We start from the raw sequence: 17006 nt of genomic DNA, 5'->3' as shown, positions 1-17006 counted from the left end.
CACCTTCGTCTTTTTATCCAAGTAAGCGATTATCGTCACCATAGCACACCTATTATGGGTTGGGTGTGTGCATGCGCACTTGCCTACATGCATATAGCGGCCGGAACGCATTCTCACATGTGCAGCTGCAGGTCAGTGTCGTTCCGGGTTTACGCTATCATTCATCTTTCACTAATTATTTCCGCACTGCAGCAAGTGGAGTGTAAAATTTAACACCTAATGCCCATCCCGGCACACACTTATACCATCGTTCCGTGCCACACGGGGGTGATATATTCGCTAGCCTGCTGGGAGCGGCTTGCATATACGCTTGCTCTTTTCCTCCGCAATGCACACTGCCGGGAGGATGGCGAACGTTTGAGAATGGATTGCAAAATGCAGAAATGCAGCCCTCGAGCGGTGCATATATGAATGTGAACGTGCGCGTCGTCTCTCGCCTATGGAAATGTGGAGCGCAAAATGAGCATGCCGGCACATTGACGAAGGCATGCGAAAGGAATTAACCCCCGGCTCTCCATACATGGTTGGGTTATAGCGTTTCTGCAGCAAAAGCAGCAGCTACCAAACGGCAATCCTCCCGAATGTCCTGATTCGCTTGACTCGAAACACATTCGCATCCACGGACACAGCTCTATGCTAATGCACGTGGAGAAGCATCATAAACATGAGTTTTTCGCTTGTAAACAAACATTAGCTTTTGCACTCACCACAAGAGCCACAACAGACGTTGACGACGATGAGGACGACGTATGCAGAGCCGGATGGATTCCGGTGGCTATTTCGAACCGTTGCCACGCGCTTATGGTGATGATTATGACGTTGCGAATAGAGCAATCGTGATGGAACGCGATGGTGGGACAGTTGCATTAACGTTCTATCTTTATCGTTGACCGAACCTCGTTGATGGTCACCGGAATGGGAATGGACCACCGTGGTGATGGCTTCACCGGCACGTCGTCTCCGGAGTGCGAGTGCCAGATTCGATCGCCATCATTACAATAATCACAATAATGATAATGATAATAAAATATACATAATTTATCGATATTGAATTGCAAAACCCTTCGTAGCACGTTGAGATGACCGAGAAAAGGGACGACAACGCCAAGCGCCACCCCACAACTGCTCGGCACGGTGTGACGGACGGTTTGGTTGGCAAATTTTCATCATAGCCCTTTTTCCGGACTGGGCCTTTTCCCCAGCGGGGTGGTTGGGCAAAGAAAATGGACGGAATATTTTCCGGTTGCTCGTTAATAAATTTTCATTTGGAATGTTATTGAAATGTCATCAAAAAACATAAACATCGGCTCTAGGATAGTCGCCCTCCTATCTGGGCTCGTAGAATCGAGGGACGAAAAATAGAGACATAAACCGAGCGACCCCTAATGGCCGACGAGGGCACAATGGGTACGGACAATGTTCCGCTAGCTTCTCGGCGTCGCAGCGAGACGATGGTAAAATTTCACCGCAATATTTGCAATCAAAAAATGGCCGAGTGGTGCTCACATTTCATTGTATTTGTTTTGCACGACAAACGACATAAAGCTTGGAGTCGTGCAATAAAATCTCGTCGGGCTCGCCGGGCAGCTTTATCCTGTAAATGCAGTGGATTGTTGGGGTTCGATTTCGTAAGCCAGCATTATTGACGCGACCCACGTTATTTGGATGGCGTTATGCTGTACTTTGCTAGCGCTAGCGACGGTTTAAGCTTGTCGCTGGTAGCATCTTGCGGAAAGAGACGCCTGGCTTTGACAGGGCGCTTATTTATGATGCACTCCCTTCTTTTAGCTCATGTCTTCTCACCCTTCTCGACCGGGTTGCAACATTTTGGATGCGAAAGGAATTTGATACCTTTGATCCGAAAATGGATAGATCTTTTTGAAGAGCCTCCCAAAAACAAGCTCCAAAAATGTAGCCCAAGAAAGACGTTTCATATTTGCGACGAGGCACAGAAACGTGAAAGATAGACGTTGTTTTTAGTGTCCTTGTCATGGGGCCAAACGAAAGGACATTGGTTGTCTCCTTCAGCGTGAAACGAGGAATGTATTTCTTGTGTTGAAAAATTACGACCTTTGGTGATGGTCAATTTGTGGACGCAAGCAAACGGACCCCGACCCAGATCGATCGTGAGTGATGGTGTCATTTTAGGGCGCACCATCCTTTCAAGGGTTGTGGAATGATGTATTTTGGTGCGTTTTGGCAGCGTGCAACCAGCATTTGACAACCCAAAAAGGGTAAAAGATTCCACCGTTCGTCTTGCTATTCGTAGTAAATGTTTTGAGCCCTCTCCTGAAACACCAATCGCGAGAACCTCAAAAGCTTCTCGAAAAGTCAGGTGGCTATCGTATGACCATTTGAAAAAATACATACCAATACAACCGTCGTAAATTTGGACCATCTCGTGTGTTTCCTCCTTCATCCATCAACTTTTTTTTTCACCAACCGCAAATGTGATGTGATGATCATGATGATGGTCAAGACGAGCACAGCGAGCTTGTATCATATAAATGCAACCTCACCCTTGCGTTGCTTGCTTCCCGTGCACTACGGCACGAAGTGAGCAGCATATTTTTCTTTACGACACGGTAAAAGCATGTTTTCATTAAGAATGTTGTAAATTTCGAAGTCAACCACACACAGAAGCTACCATTCACCGAGGTAGATGGGGTAGATACATGCATGTGCGCCATTTATGGGAGAAGGATTATTATCCCGCCGGTACGTGGGTTTGATCCCATCGTAAAGCATCTCATTTTTGCTATGAGCTAGCCATCCATAATGTTGCCCATTTTGGGTGCAGCTGCGCATCATCCCACTTGCTCTTCCTATCTCTCTCTCGGTTGCTTCCATTTCGGGATTATTTTTGGAATATTCCTCCACGCTAGAAGGTGCTGTGGATAACCGTATCATCTTGCGCAAAAAACACGACATGGTGAAAAGTAATCAATTATTAAACGTCGACAGAAGTGAATTTTCGTTCCAAGCCATCCACGATCATATATCACACGGTTTGCATATGGTAATACATGCTCTCCCCATCGTGGGATCGTTTTTTATGCGTCTACCGACCGGAAGAAAAGCAGCAAAAAAGGATGATGGGTTTGGGGTTCAATTCAGTTTGACACCGCAAAAATATCAACCGTTAGCGCAAGGCAACACCCTTTTGCCCTTCGCATTGAATTTAAATCAACAGACACAGTGATTGTGACGAAGTGGCTTTAATGGCTTTCAAAGGAACGGTGCCGGCAGACGAACTGATTGGCCTTTAAAAAGCGATATCTTTTGTTGGGGAACTAATTCCACAATGGAACAAAAGTGGCGCCGGCTTATTGGAAAGACTGCTCCATATTTCATCCGTCATCGTGCGGTTCGTGGCAGATTCAGCATACCCTTTCTTCCCAGAGCCATCAACTTCATTTCAGCACCAGCATTTTCTAGTAGCAATTTCTCGACAGCGAGATGGCAAGAAAAAAAAACGCAACGCGTCAATTTACGTTTCAATAGCATCCAATCTGTTGTTCTCCTTTCTTGCACGCCGGTATGGATAGCCGAAGCGAGACCTTCATTAACACTTGCGAGGCGTTCTCGGTGCTGCCAGAGAAAATTAGCTTCCTTTCAGTCCGGTCGATGAACACATCCATCGATAGTTTACTCCCGACCGAAGAGGATAACGTAGCAACGAAGAAAACGATGGAAGGAACCCCACAGCTGCTGGCCGATTAACTTTTCTCATTTTGATGTTTTTTTTTCAAAAACCTTAACGTGAATTGATTTCTCGTCGTGCGCTATGCGAAGAAACGAAAAAAAAAACAGTTCCCTGTCAATCTCGTTCGTGGGCGCTCAAGGCATCAGTTTACAATGAAATCTAATTTATGAAGCTCCCATCAACCCTTTTTGAATGTACTTTGTATCGAGCGGGATTAGCCATCAGCGGGCGATGGATAAACGGACCGTTTTGACGTAACGCGCGTACCCGTCGAGGAGGCGATTGCTTTTCATTTATAAAACATGGAAACAAATGGAAAACAAATGTCTGGCATCAATTGTGATGAAATATTCAACGGGGTAGCCCGATGCCGTAAATGGACTTGCCTACCGGTGCCGGCGAGATACTATGATAAATTATACCTTCTGATGCTCTTCGGGAGGGAAATCATATTTTATCCCACGCCAGATCAGCGCGCCAAATTGAAATGGTACCGGAACTGGCCGGCCCACAGACTGCGTGGGAGCAGGGATGCTCTGCGTGCGCTTAAACAATTTGTTGAATATGTAAAAACAATCCCAACAATGCTGCATGAATCATAAATAACGCTTTTGTTACAGATAGAGAGGCTTACCCTTCACAAAAACTTCCCACCCTGTGTAGGCTTTTGTTCCTGCAGCTTTATCTCGTGTCAACTCGCATTTCGACGTCACTGGCAGCGCTATCCTGTCGATGTGAGGTTTCTTTTTTTTGTGTGTGTGCGGTGAAGTTGGGCTTATGTTTGCGCTTCATTAAACGCGTTCCGTTCCAAATCCTGGCCACCAATAAATTTCGCAACTGCCCTAAACAAACGGAACAGCGATGCGAACCGGAAAACGGAAATAAAACGCCCGTTAACGATGATGCAGCAACCGGGCAAACTTTGCTAGCTCGCTGGAAAGCCCGAATGCGAATGTTTTTTAAGGGCGGTGTGGTGTCCATGGAAGCTACTCTGGAACCGATGGTGTGATGTAAATTTGGAGGGAAAATCTGTTGATCTAAACCATTTGGCACAGTTGCCGAAAAGGTGGCCCCGCTGGGGCGTGCAGCAAAAACGATAAATGACGACGGGCTGGTTCTTCATGAAAATTCATTGCCTATTTCATCGGAGGCCTATTTCGTACACTTAAGAAAGCTCTCGAATGGTTGGTGGCTCGTCTGTTTGAGGAGTACCCACATCAGACCCATTATAATTTATTGCGCTCCCGAACGGAAGTCATCCGTACCATCGCAAACTACAAAACTCAAAAAGCTTACAAGCACACACGAACACACACACACACACACATGCCGAAGGATGGAAATTGATTCCGACGTTACATTAATGAAATGAAGCATATCGTCCTCCGTCCTTTCACGGATGTGAAATATTCCTCCGCGGTATGTTACACGCCAGCTCGAAGGTTTCATCTTGCCTACCCTTGGGTTCGGTTTTCTTGCTCATGGCGTGGAAGCGTCCCATACGGCGAGGCTCCCATGGGGGTTAGGGAAATAAATTACAGTTTCTTCAAGCTGCTTTTCATCATTCCCTCGATTGTTGACACTTGCGATGTCAGCGGGATCGTTTGTCGCCGCTCGAACCGGGCATAGGTAGGAAAATCGGCAGACTCGTAGGTGGAAAATGGTATCGTGCAAGCCACCTGCAAGCGTGGGAATGAATTTCCTGTGGACCGGAAAGTCAAAAGGTGAACTGATTTCCAGCGTTGCCAAAGGGACGAAACATCGTTCAGGGTACGCAAACAGAGCATTGGGGAAAGAATGATGGTACGGTTTTTTTTGACAATGTCGCGAGCTAATTTGGTAGGTCCAGCGAGTATTTAATCGTCTTGTTCATTGCGCCATCGACCCAGATGCAACTGGAGCGAAAAGCGACAGAAGAAGGATTCGTGGGAAGGCCTGTGTGGATTCTTTAAGGATTTGAGCTCCCTCAGTTGAATGAAAAATGATGCAACCATTGATGGTGGCGATGGCAGCAATATAAATAATGATGTTGAGAATATCCTCCGCCAACGCGCGTTGCCATGGAAACTGACGACAAAAGGAGCACCGCGTCAGTGGCCAAGATGTCTACGAGGCAACTTTTCCAATTCGCTCAACTACCACCGCCGTCAGCTGGCGACGGATGTGTATGAGTTTGAGCGTACGTAAAACAGCACCCTCTTTTTTTTCTTCCCATCATGGGATGATAAATCCAGCCCGAAACGCAAACACCGACACGCCAAGGTATGTAAACAAGCCCCAGTACGCGAAAACGCAGGTGGGCAAACGTGGCACTGCCAGGCGTAAACCCAGCGCGAACAAACTTGTTAGTTAAGCGAAAGGAAGGCCCGCCCCATAAACGGTTGGAAAAGTGCCACGAGAACAAAATGAAGCACCATCCATTCGCGCAACGGTGCACTTTTGACGGGAGAAGATGCCGCAGAAGTTTCTCAAGCCCACTCGCGTCGTGTAGAGCAGGAATTTTGTGAATAATGCCACACAACGACGCAGCAAAAGTTCTACATTGCTGGCTCCGCACGATGCAGTAGCCCTGTTCCGGGCTCCGGTTTGTTGGCGGACAAAGTTACGATCCTTCTTAACGGCTGTTCCCTTCGCCATCCAGACTCAACATGTAATCTTTATCGAGCGGCGCAAACCCAGGCATAACAAAAAAAAAAGTGGCGTCTTATTTGTGTAAGTGAAATAAACCGAATTTATATCCGGTTCGAAGGACCAAATTCGAATTTGGTATTTATTTACGCGCACCACTCGTTAGAGCTGAAGGAGACAAAGTGCGGTTCTGTGCCGTGATGCTGAACTTACCCGCAAAAGAAAACATTCCTGCGCCGGATTTATCCTTGAACTGATTGCTTCAGTTCCGGTTCCGTGGGGTTTCTTCTCGAGTCCACTGCGTTCACTTGAAACAGGGAAGAGAAAACAAATGAAATTGAATATTAATCAGTCTGGTAAGACACACCGAGCAGCACCGGGGAAATGCCTTCGTTTTCCCCGAGCTCAGAATGGTGGCTGAGAAGAAAGTGCTGTAATATCACGCCCGTACGATCAGCGTAATGCTCTATGGGGGTACTCTCGTCCGGTCGTCCGTTCGCTCTTTCGTTCCGCTCGCTTCGCAAAGGAGCAAACCTCTCCGTGGGGAAAAAGTTTCGGGTCAAAAAATCCCAGCTCGATTCCGCCCGAAGGTCGCCCACTGAGAATGCATATACATAAATATATTCAGCCGACGTTATTCATAGGATTTACTAGGACTTTCTTCCGGGGGGCCCGAAACGAAGCGGCTCACTCGTAGCCGGCCAGTAGTAATTCTTATCGAGAAATCTCTGCTTCGTAAGGACATTTCCACACACTGGGAAAGGCGGACGCGCCGTGTCGTTGCCGGCGTTACACCCCATCGAGCAGGCGTCCAGTGATACCATCTTCCAGTGTGCCGTCACCATAGCAACAGCTCTGGCTACTACCCACGGTGCTCGTCCTGCTGGATCTGATTTGCCACTATCTTCTTTTATTTTCTTCAAAGATTTTCTCGAGCAAATGTGCTGGTTTTTTTTTCTTCTTTCGGTTCATCGAGTTTTTCCTCCCCCGGCTTCGGCTTGTTCCTTTGAACTGAGCTTTTCTTATCGATTCTCGACACGATTTCTTTCTCTTGAGCCTATACGTGCGTGCCGGTTTCCCCGAGGTAAATCTTTTAAGTTGTGCCTCGAAAAGAAAATGTATCTAAGAATAACCAGGCGTCTCCATTCATCGGTGGGAGTGCAAAAGAGGCCAAAAAATCCCTCTTCGAAGGGCCACGCAGGCCTGCTTGGTGCGTCATACAACGGTGGCAGGCGCGTAGGCGTGAAAAATGAAAATGGAAAGCTGGCCCCCGCATCCTCTCCCTCACATAGCGCCTCTCCCACAACGAATAATATCGCACGTTCACAATCGTCACCCACCCAGTCGTTGGGTGAACCCCGTCCGGCTGACGGTTGAACTAATAAATAAAATCTAATTCCGTGATTTGTTGTGATAATGAATGCCAACCACCGTCGGTCGTCGCGCGCGAGCTAGGAAAGGAAAGCCGTGGTTTTCGCTTGGCCTGGGCCAGCCCAAAAAGGGCGACAGATCGGACCCAGGCGCGGTAAGGTGAGCCCCTTCATCATCATTAAACGGTGATTGTTTGGGTGGTGGGTTTTGCACTGTCGCGCCCACACAACTTAGCTTTCCACTGCGGAAAGCCATTCATCAGCACGTCCTGCCGTGCGGCTTCGAGCTCCGGTAGGCCCGTGGAACGTTTGCGACACGTCCTTCCCACCGACGACGTCAACGACGACGCACTGCGACGTGCGATTCGGTGCGAGCCAACTGATTGCAATTGCCAAATGGCAGAAAATCGCTGCTCTTGCCCCTTCATCACGCCCGGTGTCAAACATATCCGTCGCGGTGTTGAGGTGGCACTCGCCAGAGCCCACCGCAGCGCACGATGAAGTGCAAAATTAGGATCCATCAACGTGGGAGTGGATGAAATTTGCAGCATGGCGTGAAAACCCATCGTTACCCGTGAGCCATCGCGCAGCCGGTCGGCCTGTGGTCGGCCGCATCCGGTGGTTTGATTCGCTCGCTCGCAAATCGAGACACGGCTGGTGATGTTTGCAGCTAATTATATTCAATCGAAGATGAGATGCGACCCATCACGTGCGGATCTCACCGTCGCTAAAACGGACGCCTCTAAATTTCCGCTAATTTAAACGCACTTTCCCCACGGGCAGATTTGGCGCCTTCTGGGATCACATGGCTTTTAGGGGAGAAAAAGCTCCATGTTGAGTCCATGTTGTGTCATCAAAGTGAACGAAAACACAAGGACCGCGTTTGTGCAAACAAAACAATTAGGACGAGTAATTAAAGTTCAATTTGGGTTTTGAGTGGCACCTTCACCGCCATTGCTTCAATTACAAGAAACAACAAACCCTTTTCCGGGTTCGTTGTATTTATCTTTCATTTCACGGGTATTTTGCCTAGCCTGGGGCAAGGGAGCAGTCGGAAATTTTTTTGTTCCACCCTGATTTTAATACTTCGTGACACTTGTGTTTGATCCAGCAAAGATCGCTTCGAGCGAAAATTAGTGGAGCAACAACGTGAAAAAAGGGGAAAAAAACACACCAGCCCAACCATCGTCGACCCGAGTCCACCAGATGCGAAAAAGTGTTCCGTTTCCGACGGGGACAGGCATGTTTTTTTACCCACTTACTCTCCGTTTACGATCGTTTTCTATTTAATTAAACCTTCGCACCGAACGACATCTGTCATTCTCTGGTAAAGGGGATTGTTAGGTTGTTAACGTTACGGGGAAAAAAAACAATCTAATCGAAAGGACACACCTCCAAGGACCTTCGAGAAGCGAAACGGCAGCAGGCCCGCTTCGGCCTAACGAAGCTCACAAAAACCAACATTGTTCAAAAAGATTAAAAATCAACGAACGCACCACCAGCACCAGAAAGGGAAGGATGTAATTTCTATGCAGCTCAAGTTTTCCTTTCCTCGTGTCAACGAGTGCCTTTCTCGTGTGTTCGAGTCGGAAAAGGCCGTTGAAAGTTTTTGGGCTCAGCTGGCCCCGGTTTGAGGCTGATCTGGGTTTCACTTTGGCCTGATCCTTCGCTCACGAGATGCAGCAAACTTTCACGACCGTTCCGGGCGAAGTGCTTAACACACGTATTTTTTTTTGGTGTTCCCTCGCGTAATGGTTTTTCGACCCGACAACAGGCGTGGGTCCGATCGAACGAAATCCGACGCTCACGTATCGCGGCTCAAAGGGCTTGTTTTTCACTTTCCCGACCGAACGTTTCCGCTTTTCATCAAACTAATCGAGATTGTATTGCTCCTTGGCGACAATCGAAGCGGGCAGCGTAGTAGGCTGCGATGGCTCGGTGTTTCCGTGTCCGTTTCTCAATCAGTGATTTTCCGAGTGCTTTTTTCCACTCATCCTCTCTCTCTCTCTTGCTCACGTTGCGTTCCTGTCGCTTTTCATCCCAAACCCATCACTCTTCCACGCTGACAAACAAGAGCCCAGAGGCTGACGTTAACCAAAGTTTGCGTTATCCTTCGTCTCGCCGTGACCGTGTCCTTGGTGAGTGCGGTGGAGGAATGGACTTCTCCTCGACACATCAACATCCGACGAGAAGCACCCGGGGGTAGCCACTCGAGTGGGTGCCGCGACTTGTCTTGTCGGCTCGACTTTACGTCAAAGCCCGTCAGATTCAGCTGACCCACGTTCCGGAGCGAGCCGACGTTCATGTTCGCCGTTCGAAAGGCTCAGTTTCAATTCGATGCTTCACCCAGCTGTGTGTCCCATCCGCTTACGGAGAGCATTCACGCTGCCCCAGGACCTTTGAGGGTTTGCGTCTTTTGTGGCGCCAATGTGTCGAGTGGAGACTGCAGATTCGCTGCTGCGAGCTTTCCGTTTTCGTTTGTTATTTACAACCACACACGCATGTGCACACCCATCCATCCATCCATTGGTGGGGTGGTTTTTTACGACCATAAGAAGCCTCTCTGCTCTCGAAAAGCCATGCTCGGTTTTTGCTCTTCCTTTTAATTTAGCACCCCAGTGGCGCGCTGCTCAGCAATGTCAACCCTTCCGATCGCATTTCGAATCGGGATGCTGTGCCTGTTCCGTTTCCGTTGAGTGCCTTTAACGGAGGTACACCCGAGGAGGGTTATGGAGCATGAGCAAAGTGCGTTGTGGCACATACATAACGAAAAGCGGACTTTGAGCCCACAATTCGGGGGTTGAAGGAAGCTTCCCTTTTTTTTATTCGATTTGTTTCGCCTCCGGCTCCAAAAGGTCCTAAAACCATTAAGCTTTCTCTGATCGTTTCATCGTTATGCTTGCGGACGCGTCGCCGGTCGGTGATGTCTTTTCGGCTTCCCTTATTTTTCTCCTTTTTCCCAGGCTACCCAACCAATTTGATGCCATTTTTCATTCCGTTCGAACAACCCGAAAAATGCTCCTCCGGTAGCTTGCGCTTTTCTTTTTCCCGCGAACGTGATACGTTCTGCGAGCAATCGAACGGACTGTCCCGATGGCGTCGTCTGCTTTCTCAAAAGAGAAAGTTAAATAAAATGAAAATGAAACGGGTTTCCATGGTGGGCAACCGGGCGCGGAACTTTCCAGCCACCGCTGGGCGCTGAAATGGCCTTTGAATGGGAGACTAAAAAGAAGAGAAAAAAAATGGACCCTAGAACCGTGTTCGCAACACAACGAGACTGTGAGAACGTAAAATACTCCACCACGGTGGTTCCGAAGACGATTCGATTCCGCAGTTACTTTCGCCTCGAGCCTCGTCAATAAAGCAGCAGCCTCTGGAAGACGCACCGAGCGGAATTGGGCGAAATGGGCGAGATCACAAATAGCGAATGAATTAAACATTCGAACAAACGGGGGAAGGAAGATGCGCTCCCCGTTTTTTCGCCGGTTCCAACGGTAGCGTTATCCTTTTCCTCTTTTCTTCTCGAACCACGCCATTTTTCCTTCCGTTTCGTGAACGAAACGACCCCGAGGCCAATTTGTAGGCTGTTTATGATTCCGATGACGATCCAATAAGGTTTTCTTTTTGGTGTTGAAGCCGCACCGGTTTTCGTTGTTCGATTCATTTCGAACCGACGCGAGAGATTGAACACGCCAAAATGCACGAAGACGAAGAAAATAGTGCCAGCTTAGCTCGCCTTGACAAGGGGATTTTTCCAACGGTAAACGGATGGCACGAGATAAAAATCCCCCAGCCATAATCTCACATTTAGCTCGCGTGCCGATTCGCTTTCGCGCCCGACCAGTTCCGGCAATTTGCTCGGCACTAATCATCAAGACAATGTTACGGTTTGCTGAGAAGCGGCCACGTTTTTACACGGGTTTCAGAGCGAGACGCGCGAGTCAACGATCTGAGCAGGGCAATCGTTGGAAATGGAGCCCGACGGGAAATGGAAACGTCTCCGAACGACGGGCACGATCGCACTGTAAAAGAGCTAACGATCGCCCATCATTCCGCGGGTGATGCTCTGCATGAGGATGAGGCTGCAGTATATTTATGGTTCTTCCACAAAGTTTATTATCCTATTTCTTTAAAACCCACCATATCAGGCTACTGTAAGAAACGGCATCGTACCACAGCGTCTAGCAACATAAATGTTAATGCCATCACATTTAAAACTGCTCCAAGTTCCATCCCTCGCTGAAAAGAAGAAGCAAAAAAAAAAACACCAAATGCGCCCTTTAATGGGGCTGGTAGCTGGAACTGAAAGGGTGCCCCAAAATATGAGCTTTACTCGAAATGCTTCTTTTTTGGTGCTCGCACAAAAAGTTGTCCAAAATTGCACCCAACATCCAATTGCTAATTTATAGCCCATATTTTTTGCCCTCACACGAGGTTCTTCTGCATCGATGAAACCATTATTGGCTGTCCGTACGTTTTTTTTCCTCACCCCAACCACGCACCAAACCGGTGTCGAGGCTCGGTAAAGGGCACGTTTGCGTTTACACAACACATTGTTGGGTGGGAACGTCGCAGGGTGGGACAGCAAAAAGAAGAAGAAGAAGAAAAAAACAGGCAAGGGCAACAATAATATTTCGCCCCCATCGCACGCCCGTTTTCAAACAACTGCAATGTGTACGCATAGAGCTCACATCGGGAATGCAGAAATAAAATACTGTCACAAATAAAACGCGCTCCGATTGTTTTTTAATCGTTTATTACAGCGCCATTTGCCGGCGCTTGTGAAGTCGGAACACAAAGGAGCAGCACCGAGCAGCAGCAGAAAGAGAGAAATGGAAGACAAAACACACACACACACACACACAAACGATCGGGGGGGGGGGGGGGACACGGACGTGGGGTGGGAAATACACGATATTAAACAAAACTGCAGCCCTCCACAGCGCCCAGGACTCACCTGCCCTTGGGGAGGAGGTGCGCACAAAAAAAAAAGGAAAAGCAACACGGGGTTGGGAAATGGGCAATATTTTCACATTCCCTGCATTAATTTGCCATTTCACCGAGACGCAAACGGCCATCCGTAACAAATTCGGTTTTTATTGCATCAACCCCCGGAGCCGGGCTTGGGAGGAAATTTTCCGGCCAACGCCGGTGTGCCAGCAGTGAGACATTTTCCTCATTTCCTCGCATTTCCCTACAGACCCACCAGGGAGGGAAGTTTTCCACACCACACCAATGTCAACTCCACATACACACATAACTTGCGCCGGGCAGCACCTTATCTTGTACACACTAGTAGCGCATGTACAAATATTGTTATGTTATTCATGTTTCCTGAATGTAGCGCGTCCCCATCCTGGCAGCTTCCTGCGGTACGGATAATCCTTATCAAGCGACACTTCTTACGGGGGGGAGTGTTGTGAGAGTGGTTTCTCCCCTTGCAAGTGTACGTCTGGTTCATGGGTTGTAATATTTTATCATGTGCTCTCCCGGCATCGAGCTCAATTCTCCTTCCCGCGTGTCCTTTTTTGCAAGGACCCTCTGTAAGGTGCCATAATCTACCATGCCATCCTGGGTGCCTTTTCTGGCGAGGAAGTCTACATCCGGTCTGTGACGAGCCGTCCTTAATACGACACTCGCACACCTCTACGCGTTGGGCTGTTTAAGTGTTTGTCATGCTTGAAAGCTGCGGCTGATCCGGCATATGACGATCCTGCCACCGACCGTTGATGCCGATGATTATGATGGCTCTGTGTGGGGATTTCTTTTTTTTACATTTTGCTCGACCATATCTGCCTCGGCATGGAATGACGTATGGGAATGCACATGTCCTCCTGGTAAACGAAGCACGCCTAAAGTACCTCGTATTTGCTTTAGTAAATGGTCGTCCTCCGGGCGACTTTGAGGACATTGCTCGTGTTCGGAAGTGGGAGAATTTAATTTGTGTTATGAGCGAAATGGCCACATAAATGCTATCTATCGTCACCGCTAGCGGGAGCGGTTTAAATAATGTTCCACATTTCGTTGCCCGACCAGGCTGCACATTAATCTGCGCTCAAGAAACGAAGAAGGAAACCGACAAAAAAAAAGCAACGAAAACCGAGAATTCATTTTACTCAGATGGAGCAACGGAGATAAATCCCGAGTTCGTTTGGTTGGGCCATTCCGTATCGGGGAAGGCATCATCGTTCCCGAGCTGAATGAAGCACCGTTTCGTGAGCCCATTAGCAGACACAAACCGGTGGATAACTGTCCGGCTGGGGTTATTCCTTAATCCTGTCGGCAATCCATGCGCCAGATCCCTGCTCCAATCCTTTTACGAACGAAAGTCGCCCATTCGGGGCTTACCGTCTCTGTGGGAACTCGGAGCAGGCTGGTTCCTTTTGAATGTTTCTTCTACCGTATGTTCAGCAGAGGCGCATCCCAATCCTTCGGCAAACGGGTACTCGGTACGGGGAATGTTAATATCAATAACGACCACTCGAAGGGATCAGATCAAATTGTCCCGGATTGCCACCGGTACCGATCTGCACGCCCGGCCCTGAGCCTTATCGGTGATGTAACACATTCTCCCGGATCGAATCCCGAATAAAAATCGACCCCAAACGTTTGCCTGCCGGAAATGGGAAAGCAGGCGACGTAAATCATCCTTTCCCCAGGGTTACTCTGATGGAATGCCCGTAGCTCAACATTCCCGAACGCCCATCTCCGGGACGTGGGTAGCGAGCTCGTATTATTGAGCGAGTTTCCCCATTCATACCGAGTGAATGGAGACGACGTACACAAAATCAAACATATTCGTGCGAGGATGGAACGGAAATAAAAGTTTACCGAAAAGACGACTTTCATCCTTTCCGGTGTGATACATGTGATGTGCGAACGACGAGCTTCGGTGGAATGCGTGTGAGACAGTCCGGGCAGCCAAAAGCCAATCAAGGATAGCTTCGCTTCGATCCCAAACGGGCTGTTACTCCAACGCGTACGTATTTTGCCAAAGCTGACAAATGGAAAAGTTTCGGTAGCGTTTTTTTCTCTCTCTCTGTCCGGTACGGAAAAGGGAAGAACTCTCTGTTCGAAAATAGCACAGCAGCGAGCCAGCAAATGCCGGGGATCGCTCACGTAATCCTCGTTAATCGTGTGACATCGTAAGCGCCCAGCAGCAGCCCAGAGTTCGCAGTCGCTCCCGGTCGGTTTACATAATGCTGCCCGCCCATTTCGAGCTTCGGGGTCAGCGTCAGTGGCGCTGATGAAGCTATTCCCAACGCCCGGGCGAACATCGTTAACATCATCACCATTAAGTACCATTAACTATCAACGATCACGGCCATCGTAGGGCCGTGGCGTAGTGCGAGCGAATCCAGGATATTCAGGCATTTTTTTATTGCCTCTTTCGATCAAAGCGGCAGCAAAGCGAGACAAATTGAAGCACTCGCGTAAGTGGTTTACAGTACTGGAAGGGAAAATCTTAGTCATTTAGTCGGCCAGAAATGTCAAACAAAATTTTCATGTGATTGAATTTAGGTTGCGTTTAAAGCTCCAATCGAAGAAGTTCATTAAAGCCTCTCGTTTGCTTTTTCAACAATCTGCTTAATGTCAAATATTGGCATATTTTTACGAGCTTACAGTAATCAGCCCTTATTCTGACACCTCTGTGAGCAAATCGGACGCGAAACGAAAGAGCGTATCGGTCGGGAAAAAGGCTCCACCGAGGGATCGAGTTTATAATTAAAACACAAGTGCGCTGCTTACTTCAGCAACGTACTTCGGTTGTGGTCGCTTCTTTTGTGGCGTTATCGTCCTGCCCGACCCGGTTGTGGTTGCGGTTTGTCATGCGAACCAAGCGCCCAGCTTATGTTGGTTCCATGCCCAACACATTCTAAGCCAACCGCACCTCAACTTCAAACCGCAACCCGCACCGCCCAAGATTGTAGTTGGGGCCCTTTTTTTTACAACTTTACTTCCGCCCAACCGAACATTACAGTGCATCGACGGCGACGGAGGCCAAAGATTAAGCGAGCATGATCGTCGTACGGTGGGGATTTTGGAGCCCCACCAGAAAGGAAACGGCACTCAAACTTGAACGGCGCCCCGGTGGAGCTTCGGTGGAGAACTTCGTGGGGCTGGAAAACTTCATCCGGCAGCATTCAACAACTACACGGACGCACGGGAAGAAGGTCGCCCAGCTCGCAGGCCAACAACACGCGCTCTTCTCCTGCGTGTGTTTACTTTCCGTCCGATTTCCGTTTATGAATATTCATCGTCACCGCACAATCGGTCCTGTCCGGCCATCCGGGTCGGACGGAGCTGTGACAGGACGAGGGAAAGCCGGATCTTCGCTCTAATGGAGGACGAGACGCACTCTCCGATGTGACGGTAATATACTCGGGATGCTGGCGAAACCGTGGCCGTGCGGGTGCGGACGGAAAAAAGGAGACATTATTCGGATTCATCCCATTTTCCCGGTGCACCCCGCATCCTGGCCAGTCCATTCCGCCAGCGCCATGAAAGCAGCTCGAGGATGAAAGGTTAAATAGATGGAGCGACGAAGAAAGGCCCGGCCTTGAGGGCGGAAAATCTTGCGGGCGGAATGCCAATAGCAAATGATAATGGTAATTGATATGGCATTTCCGCTGGCATTTCGGTGTTGGGAAAAGGTGTTGGGCTCGGTTAGGCTCGGCCGTTTGTTGTGGCGAAACGATCCGGAACCCAGCCTCGCTGCGAGGCGTTGCCTTCGATTGAGTTTTGGCTCTTGGTTTTCCTTTTTTTCTCTGCCACTCTTTTTTGCCCTTCTTGAGGCGAGAGATTGGCTTTTCGTGAGCGCAGGATTTGCGTACGGAATGGGAAATTAATTCCCACCGCTTCACGCACTAGTTGGTAGTAGCGTGGGTGAGCGTTGGATTTTGTGCGCAATCATGCGGCCGTCTTTCTGGCGCCACAGATCGAATCGGCGTCGAGGCACAGCAACCGGATAAAACCGTACCACAGCGATGCAGGACACCATTTGGATTAACTTTTCTTTTAATCAAATCTCATCGCCAAGCTCAGCGAGCTTTTCGGACAGCCGGACTCTGGGCGAGAACAAATTTTTAAGCACCATTCCGAGGGTGATAAAATCCATCCATTTACCAAACGGCCAGTGATGGGGACGCATCAGGCTTGCGTTCACGAGTGGAAAGCCGGTCTTTTCCGGTCTCTAGCATCCGCACCATTAGCTCTCCTTTCGCCCGGCGGATCCTGGCTGTGTATTTATTCATCCGCACCGAAGCGCAACCCGCTCCGGTGACACATTTTCCAATCGATCA

Source organism: Anopheles nili, chromosome 2, assembly GCF_943737925.1.
Source record: "Anopheles nili chromosome 2, idAnoNiliSN_F5_01, whole genome shotgun sequence".
Classification (NCBI taxonomy): Eukaryota; Metazoa; Arthropoda; class Insecta; order Diptera; family Culicidae; genus Anopheles; species Anopheles nili.
This window is presented reverse-complemented; position numbering follows the sequence as displayed.